Source organism: Symphalangus syndactylus, chromosome 4, assembly GCF_028878055.3.
Source record: "Symphalangus syndactylus isolate Jambi chromosome 4, NHGRI_mSymSyn1-v2.1_pri, whole genome shotgun sequence".
Lineage (NCBI taxonomy): Eukaryota > Metazoa > Chordata > Mammalia > Primates > Hylobatidae > Symphalangus > Symphalangus syndactylus.
Window position 1 is genome coordinate 119,339,620 of NC_072426.2, and position 9,113 is coordinate 119,348,732.

Below are 9,113 nucleotides of genomic sequence, written 5' to 3' on the forward strand. Positions count from 1 at the left end.
TAGATCAGAGCATCGTTCTCATGGGTAGTATTTATTATTATTATTTTTTTGCCTCAGGAATTCAAAGCAGCTCACCAAGTGCTGTGCCTCTCTCTTAGTGGTAGGAAATGCAAAGTATTCTTTTGAGCACGGTGTCTCAACATACCCCTGGATTTTTGGGCCCGTAAAATATTCCCTGATGTGGCAGACTTCCAAAACTTTGTAGGACTTATCTCTCATTCCTTCAGCATGAAGTATTTAAAACCAGTATACTTGCTCCTTCCTAAAAACCAAGTTCAATTATTATTCTGTCATTAATATAATGGGCCAGGATGATGTTCTATAGAATGTCAAGATGATCAAGGTCACTGAAGACTATATTGTAACAGAAATGAGGATCATTGAACAAATTCCTAGGGCCAGGTAGTGAATGATAAAGAGAATGAGTTCAACAAAAATAACAATCTTTGGCACTTAGCGTGAGACTATTGAAAAAGTGGTTTGCATTCACAAGAGAAAGACAGAAGTGCACATTCACTATCAATATGAAGGATCTTGCTAAAGCAACCAGTTTACTTGCTCTTCATGTGGCTTTACTTTCTTCCAGCATGGCAGCCTCAAGGTAGTGGCCTTCTTATGTAGTAGCTCAATCCCACAGAGGCAAATGTCCCCAGGAACAAGGCAGAAGCTACATCACCTTTTATGCTCAGCTGTAAGAATCACACAGCATCACTTCTGTACATTACAGGTCAAAGCAAGTAAAGTCCAGCTTAGATTCAAGGGCACTGAAATTAGATTTCATCTCTTGGTAGAAAAATGACAGGTTTGCATTGTAGAAGAGCATTTGGGATGAGAGACATGGTTGCAGCCTTCTTTAGAAAATACAATCTGTCACATCTCTCACAGCAAGAACTGTGTTACCCTGCTTAGGGCATGCTGAGACTTGTTCCCAGTTTTGGGAATAGAGGCAACGAGGGCAGGCAGTAGCAGACCTTTAAGTAATCTTGGAGGTGTCTGCTTCAGAGGACTGTGTAGAGTCTCTAGGCAATGGGAAGCTGTTCTGTTCAAGTAACAGGGTGCAGGATACTCCTGCTAGCCGGGGTTGTTCAGGGAATCTAGGGGTTCAAGGTTATCTAGCACATCTATCCAGATGCCTGCCTGCATCCCAGTAGTTTTTAAGGACAATTTCCTTCCTCTAGGGCTTTGACTTTTGCATGAGAGGCCTGCCTGGATTGTGTCTTCGATCTGCTCTGTAGTTCAATTCCTCTTGCCATGAACCCCTGAATGTCATTTTTTTAAGAACAGCCTGCCCTCTGGTTGCAGAAAATGGGGGTCTCTTTAAATCCTCCCAAGGAGACCTTCTGGCTTTCATTGCTCTGCTCTGAATGGATAGTTGGATGTTGTAAACCTATCTTTCCTTTTTTCCCAATTCTTCTAGGGGAGTTAACAAGAACAAGACAACTCTTCAGTTCCTGTGATTATCACCGCCCTGTATCTTTCAGGAGTTAGCATTATTGCATAAGGTAAGCATCTCCTTTCATCTTTACCTCATCCAAGTACACCATGGGTCAATTGTGGGTAATGAAATTCTTCAAAGTGCCAGGGTTTGTCACCACCTTACTCACCACCATTAATGGGGTTTTTGTTGCCTCCATACCATTGAGAATATACTTTCTGTAGTCACTTCCAGTACCTATTATCTTAGTTTGAGTTCCCCCCAAATCAGACCTTGAGACAAAGCTTTGGATACAGGAGTTTATCTTGGAGAGTATTCCAGGCAGAACAAGTGAGTAAGTGTGCAAATTGAGAGAGGTGAAATGAAAATTGAATTGGTGAATGGGTTTCTACTGTGGGCAACTTTGGTTCAATCCCCTTTGGGACCTCTGAGGAACCAAGCAGAATGCCTTATAATAGTCCCACCAAGGTATGGGACGGTTGCTAGTAATCCACTGACCCTCATTCTTCATGGGTTGAGGGGTTTCAGTCCCCAGCAATTCCAGGATACCTTGTGAGTGTCGGGCAAGCTCTTGGTTTACTGGAGGAAATCCTCGGAGAAGCAGAATGAGGCAGGTGCTTGATGGGGGAAGCCATCAGCATCCTTAGGAAGTGTTCACTGCAGCTACAGGTCAACTCAGAGTCAAAGGGACATGAAGAAGGGCATCAACATAGTCTACTACCTACTCCCCAGTAATTCACATGAAAAAATCAGGAGGCAGTCCCTGTTAAACATTGTAGACTGAACACATGCGTTTATCACAACTCCATCCTGAAGCCTCTCTGAAATGACTGAAAAGGAATAAAAACAATCTTATGAAACCTGGAAGGATAAAGAGAACAGAAGAGGCAACAGCAGACAAGAGCTAGCAACAAAATGTTGGAAGACAGAAGGCAGACGGGTGAGTGGTAACGAAGTTAACAGAGCAGCAAGAAAGTTTGCTTTGCTGTGGAAAATATCAAAAAGCAAATGAATACCTACTGTACAACCCTGGAAAGGCTCAGAAACTGGAAATTGTTGTTACTTCTGTAGAAAGGGATGCAGGCTGGGGCTGAAAAAAAATGGGACTGGAGATGACCCCTCAGAATCCTTCTCTTCTTCTGTACACCAACCAGCCCAGCAGGCAACTGGTTTAATTCTAGGGAAATAGAGCCAGGGATTTTCAGACCCAATGATACCATGTTTTGTAGAGGATAGGAGTAAGGCTGAAAAAGGATGATCAAGGTCAAGTCTACATGCCATATACTAATTAGTGAGACTCCCACTCTTTTTCCCTCACTTGCAGTTAGGGCACTGGCAACTAGATTTATACTCCCTAGGCAGGGAATTGGAAGAGTCCCCTTTGACAAAACCAACTGATTGGAGAAAAGACTTATATACTGACATTTTAAAATCTCCCAATGAAATGACCAGATGCCTGACTGATTGCTCTACAGTAAACGATAGCAACTGACACCCAACACTGCAAATACACACAAAGCTTCTCATTCACTTTTTAAGTGCCTCACTCTTAAGTGTGAACCATCAAGTATCACAGACATGTGAGGAAATTCTCTAACATAAAATATTAAAGATTAAAATAAACAAACAAATGAATAAAGGCAACTTGGAGTAACAAAGAGTGCAATGAAAAGAACACTTAAATGTATCATTGACCTCAAAAAAAAGATAAAACGTTACATCTGCAAAATAAGAATGTGTGGTTACATGAAAAAAGGAATATGTAGGGCATAAGAAATCATTCTTGGTAAATGAAAATAGGGTAACAGAAATAACAGATTCAATAAAAGGGCTAGAAGGTAAGTCTTCAAGAAACTAAGTAAAAAGACAAAGGGATGGATAAATGGAAGAGTCAAGTAAATCAGAGAACTGAACTAGGAGACCATCATTTACTAACAGGACTTTAAGAAAGACAAAATATAGAAAACAGAGGGGAGAAATTATAAAAGAAAGAATTTTAAAACTTCCCTAGAACAGAAGGATAAGATTCTCCAGATTCATAGGCTGATGAGAACAAGTTCAACGAGTGAAAAATCCAAGCTTATCCTCACTCTCTCCAATATGCTCTTCTAGATGCTGTCATGGAATTTCTGCCAACTGAACATGCTCTCAGTGCCTTGACTTCTTTTTCTTCAATTATTTAATTAACTCCCATCATTTCTTCAGCCAACTTCTTTCTTCCCATTGCTTAGATCCTAGACGTTATCATTACCAATGACTGCACTGATATTAACTTGATAGTCTCAACTTCAAGCTTCCCACTTTCTGACCATAACCGCCTATTTTTCCTGTTAGGTTGGTGCAAAAGTAATGGCAAAACAAACAAACAAACAGAAAAACCAAACAAACAAGTAAATTACTTTTGCACCAACCTAATAGTTTATTCCCACTAACATCCCAATTCCTAAACTATTTCTGGTCCTTTGGGACTGAAAATTAGTTAATCTGATGCCACCACCTTTTCACTGTCCCACACTCACCTCGCGTCCTTACCCTGTGTAGATTCTACAGTCCATCAGTGTAAATTCCCTTGCATACACTTTCAACTCTCTTGCCCTTCTCTCCTTTCATTGTATTTTCTTGAAAATGACCCAATCCTGGCTTAATTCAATTCCCCACACGTGATGTTTGCACATGCATGCAGCTTAATATGGCAGGAGAAAATCCGCATCCAAACCAGGCAGTCCTGTTTTAAACTCATCATCACTCACCTCTGGTGAGACTTTTGTGCTACTCAGCAATCCCACTATGTCTTCCTAGTCTATTTACTGCCCTATTCTCCTTGTTTAGTTTCTCTCCCACCCTCCTAAATGACTATTTTGTATCTTTTCCTACAATATCTCCTTTTCCACCCTCATTTCAAGTTCATGTCCTTACCTCCAAATTCACTCAGAAAATTAAAGCAACCTGAAAATGCCCCTGCTCATTCCCATCATCACATTCACTTGCATCTGTTAGTGCACCCTGCGTGCTACAGTGCACACAGGTTCCATCCCCTGAGCTAAGATGATCCCTCTAACTTATAGCCTTAGTTTCTTCTCCTTCCTTGAAAGTTTTAGTAATTGTACTTTGTCCCTTCTTTCCCTGTCTTTTATCAGTTTTTTCCTTCTCTCTTGGATCATTCTCACCAGCAAGCAAATGTGCTATAATATCTTCCATTGGAAAAATGAAATCTTTTCCTTATATCATATCTCGACTCCCCTTCAGGACAAAACTTAAAGGACTGACTACATTCACTGTCTCTAAGACCACTCCTCCACTTCCCTTTGAACTCACTTCAGTCATGTTTTCATTCTCACAGGTTGAGCTAATGACCTGTGAAATCACTGATGGCTTCCATGTTGCTAAGTCTCAGTCCTTATCTTACTTAGTCAGCAGTTGATCACTCCCTTCTTCTTGAGACAGTCTCTTGGCTTGCTTTCTACCTCCCTGACTACTCCTTCTCAATCTCCTGCATGGATTCTTCCTCTGCTCCTTAATCTTTAATATATGGGGATGCTGCAGATCTCAACTCTCAGACCTCTTTTTTTTCTATCTTCACTAACTCCTCTGCCACCTCACTTGTTTTGTCAATATTTAGAGGCTGATGACTTCAAAGCTTATATATCTAGCCAACACCCCTCTCCTTAACCCCAGACTCCCATATCCAGCTACCTGTTTGGGATCTCCAAGCAGAGGTCTAATAGGTATCTCAAACTGCAATGGTCAAAACAGCTTCTGCTCTTCCTAGAGACGTCTCTATTTCAACAATTCCTTCCTTCCATTTGTTCAGGATAAAAATATCGGTGTCATATTTAATTAGCTCCTCTCTTCCTTTATCCTATATCATCATCATATGCTTTACAATCATTGGCATATCCTGTTGGTTTCACATTAAAAAAAAAAGCAGAAACGGAACACTTTTCAACACTTTCAACATCACTAACTGGAATCCCACTAGCTAGGTACAAGCCCGTTATCACTTGCTTGACTTACTGCAATCACCTCCTAACTGGTTTCCCTCCTGCTGCCTTAGCCCACCAGTTTATTCTCAACACAGCAGCCAGTCTGATGCTTTAAACATATGATTTAGATCATGACACTTCTCTGCTCAAAACCTTTCATTGGCTCCCTAGCTTATTCAGGATAAAAGCCAGATCCTTACAAAAAAAACCTCCAAAGCCTGATATAATCTGGCCACAGACTACTTCTTGCAATCCACATCTTACCTCTCTCCCCCTCACAAACCCTGGTCCAGCTTCCCCAGGCCATCTGTTCCTCCACAATGCCAGGCTTGCTTCTGCCCCACCCCAGGCTCTTTGCACTGGACATCCATGATCTGGAGTGCTCTTCCCTCAGCAGCCGTTCCTTCAATTCCCTGAGGTATTTTCTTTTTTTTTTTTTTTTTGAGACGGAGTCTCGCTCTGTTGCCCAGGCTGGAGTGCAGTGGCACAATCTCGGCTCACTGCAACCTCTGCCTCCCGGGTTCACGCCATTCTCCTGCCTCAGCCTCCCGAGTAGCTGGGACTACAGGCGCCCACCTCCGCGCTCGGCTAATTTTTTGTATTTTTAGTAGAAACGGGGTTTCACCATGTTAGCCAAGATGGTCTCGATCTCCTGACCTCGTGATCCACCCGCCTTGGCCTCCCAAAGTGCTGGGATTACAGGCGTGAGCCACTGCGCCCAGCCCCCTGAGGTATTTTCTTATACTTCAAGTAAGGAAACAAAATAGCAGTGCCTTTAAAAATTTAAAAATTTGCTGGAAAATATTTCTAATCTATAATTCTCTTCATATCTAGATTATCAATCAAGTTTGAGGGTAGAAATTGCATTTTACAGCATGCAAGGTCTCCACAAATTTCCCTTCAATTTCTTTTTCAGGAAGCTCCTGGAGGATGTGCTCCACCAACATGACATGATAACCCAAGGAAGAGGAAACGGGGCATCCAATATGGAAGATAGGCAAGGGGAATTCCCAGGGTGATGGTGACAGGAAGTCCTGGGGCCATAGCTTTGGAGCCAGCCTAGCAAGAGGACAGCAGGTGCAGGAGGAAGGTAGTCAAGGGTAAAGAATGACACTGAGAGACTGCCTGATGCATTTGGTCATATGAAGGAGCTGATACATGAGAGTCACATAGGGGTGGTTTTCTGTAGGAAACAAAACAATTAGACAAGAAAAGATAAAACACGATCACATGCCCCAACTGTTAACAATATTTTCATGGTCATAAGAATGACTTCAACCGAAATTGTGTAATAACTCTTTTGGGACCATGTAAGGAGTACAGATGCTCCTTGATTTATGATAGGGTTACATCCCGATAAAACCTTCATTAAGTAGAAAATATTGTAAGTCAAAAATGCATTTAATACACTAACCTACCAGGCGTCATAGCTTATTCTAGCCTGACCTACCTTAAATGTGCTCAGAACACCTACATTAGCCTACAGTTGGGAAAATTACCTAACACAAAGCTTATTTTATAATAAAGTGGTGAATTTCTCATGTAATCTATTGAATACTGTACTGAATGTGAAAAACAGAATGATTGTATAGGTACTCGAAGTATGGTTTCTACTGAAATGTGTATTGCTTTCACACCATCATAAAGCAGACCAATTTAAAGTCAAACCATCATAAGTTGGGAACCATCTGTATAGTGTGCAAGGGGGAGGGAGTAGAAAGAAAGCTGGAGACTCAACTTCCAGATTAGAAAGCTAATACATTATGTCTAAAAGCTAAAGATCGAGGCATAGCAATGCAATAATGTTATTTAAGAATATGAAGGTAAATATAGAAGTGATGGCTGAAAGATTTGAAAATGTTTCCTCTGGGAGCAGAAATCAGGATAGAGAGGGGATGTTTTTTTCTCTTTTAAATTAAAGACTTATAATGATTGAGTTTTGTAAACTAAGTACATGAATTTCTTTGCTAAAATTAAAATAAAATCAGAAATAAATAGAAAGAAAAGTTCTCCAAACTACAATAAAAAAGAAAGTCATGAATCACACTTAATTTAACTGATATGTAAGTGGTATAAATTGCTCATACAGAAAAAACAAAAAAATTATTTTCAATGTGTTCTAACCCTGTAAACATCTTCTAACATGTTCTACCTATATTTCTCTTTCCTTCTTTCTTTCCTTCCTTCCTCCTCCTTCCTTTCTTCCTTGGCTTTTCTTTTCTTTTCTTCTTTCTCTTTCTCTCTTTCTTTCTTTTTCTTCCTTTCTTTTTTCTTTCTTTTCTTTCTCTCTCTTTCTTTCTTTCTTTTCTCTCCTCCTCTTTCTTTCTCTCTCTTTCTTTCTCTTTCTTTCTTTCTTTTCTCTCCTCCTCTTTCTTTCTCTCTCTTTCTTTCTTTCTCTCTTCTTTTCTTTCTTTTTCTCTTCCTTTCTTTCTTTTTCTTTCTCTCTCTCTCTTTCTTTCTTTCTTCCTTCCTTCCTTCCTTCCTTCCTTCCTTCCTTCCTTCCTTCCTTCCTTTTTTTTGAGACAGGGTCTAACTCTGTCATCCAGGCTGGGGCTCAGTGGCATCATTATAGCTCACTGCAGCCTCGACCTCCTAGACTTAACTGATCCTTCTCCTCAGCTCTCTGGGTAGCTGGGACCACAGGTATGCACTATCACACCCAGATAATTTAATATTTATTTATTTATTTATTTATTTATTTATTTATTTATTTATTTATTTTGGTAGAGACAGGATCACCCTGTGTTGCCCGGGCTGGTCTCAAACGCCTAGGCTCAAGCAATCAGTCCTCTTCAGCCTCCCAAAGTGGTGGGATTACAGATGTGAGCCAATGTACCCAGCCTCTCCTTTCTTCTAGGAAGTGCCTCCCCTTTGTTTTACAGATTTGCTCCTTTTGCATTTGGGTTTATGTGTGGTAGTATCCCATCTCCTATACATAGGGGTTGGCATATGATTCCATGAAGCCAGTCTGAGTCCTGTCTTGAAAGTTTTTCAATTGAATAGAGAAATGGAGCTTTGTGAAAGCAACCCCAGAGCTGTCAGCAGGTATGTCTTCTGTGTGAAAAATCCTGTCTGCAGCAGATAGTAGGCAACAATGACTCAGACACAGAAATCTGGGGAAGAAATAAAGAACGAACTTGAGAGTGGGAGAGAAATCAAGAACTGACAGCATTCAGGTTTCTGGTTCTGGTTGTCCCCAGCTACTTCCTTGCATTTCTAGTTCACCAGCCAAGAAGCCCTCCTTTTCTGCTCATGATGTTTCAGATTGCATTTATAGCAACTTCTAAAAGCACAATGTACATGTGTGTCAAAGGCAGCACAACAACACACCTTTATTGTTCCCCTACTAAGTGTGGGGCACTAAGTGCTTGACACTGGGTCCATCCTCAAAGAATTTGAGAAATCAGGACACAAAGACAAATGGAATCCTGAGGAGCCTCAAGTGCAAGAGGAGCCATGTAAATAATGAGTGCATTCAGAGGGAGGAACAGTAATGGAGGAGCAGGGAACCAGATTAGAAAAGGAGGTGACCTTGGAAGGGAGAGGAGAGAAATGGGAAGTGTATTCCAGGCAGGGAGACAATGAGAGCTGGGGTTGCAAACTCAAAATCTTACTAGTGCTGCAGGGCAGGGTGGCTCATGCTTACAGTCCCAGCTACTTAGAAGGCTGAGAAGGATGATCGCTTCAGCCCAGGA

At 41.1% G+C, this 9,113-nt stretch overlaps 1 long non-coding RNA gene across 1 annotated transcript; it reads right to left on the reverse strand.

The window, feature by feature from the left end:
• Positions 1–470: 470 nt before the first annotated feature.
• LOC134736498 (uncharacterized) lies at positions 471–5,349 on the reverse strand. The gene is made up of 3 exons (XR_010120555.1): positions 5,129–5,349; positions 2,456–2,525; positions 471–2,265 (listed from the first exon to the last, which is right to left on the reverse strand). It is a non-coding gene; the product is annotated as an uncharacterized lncRNA (long non-coding RNA).
• Between the last annotated feature and the right edge of the window lie 3,764 nt (positions 5,350–9,113).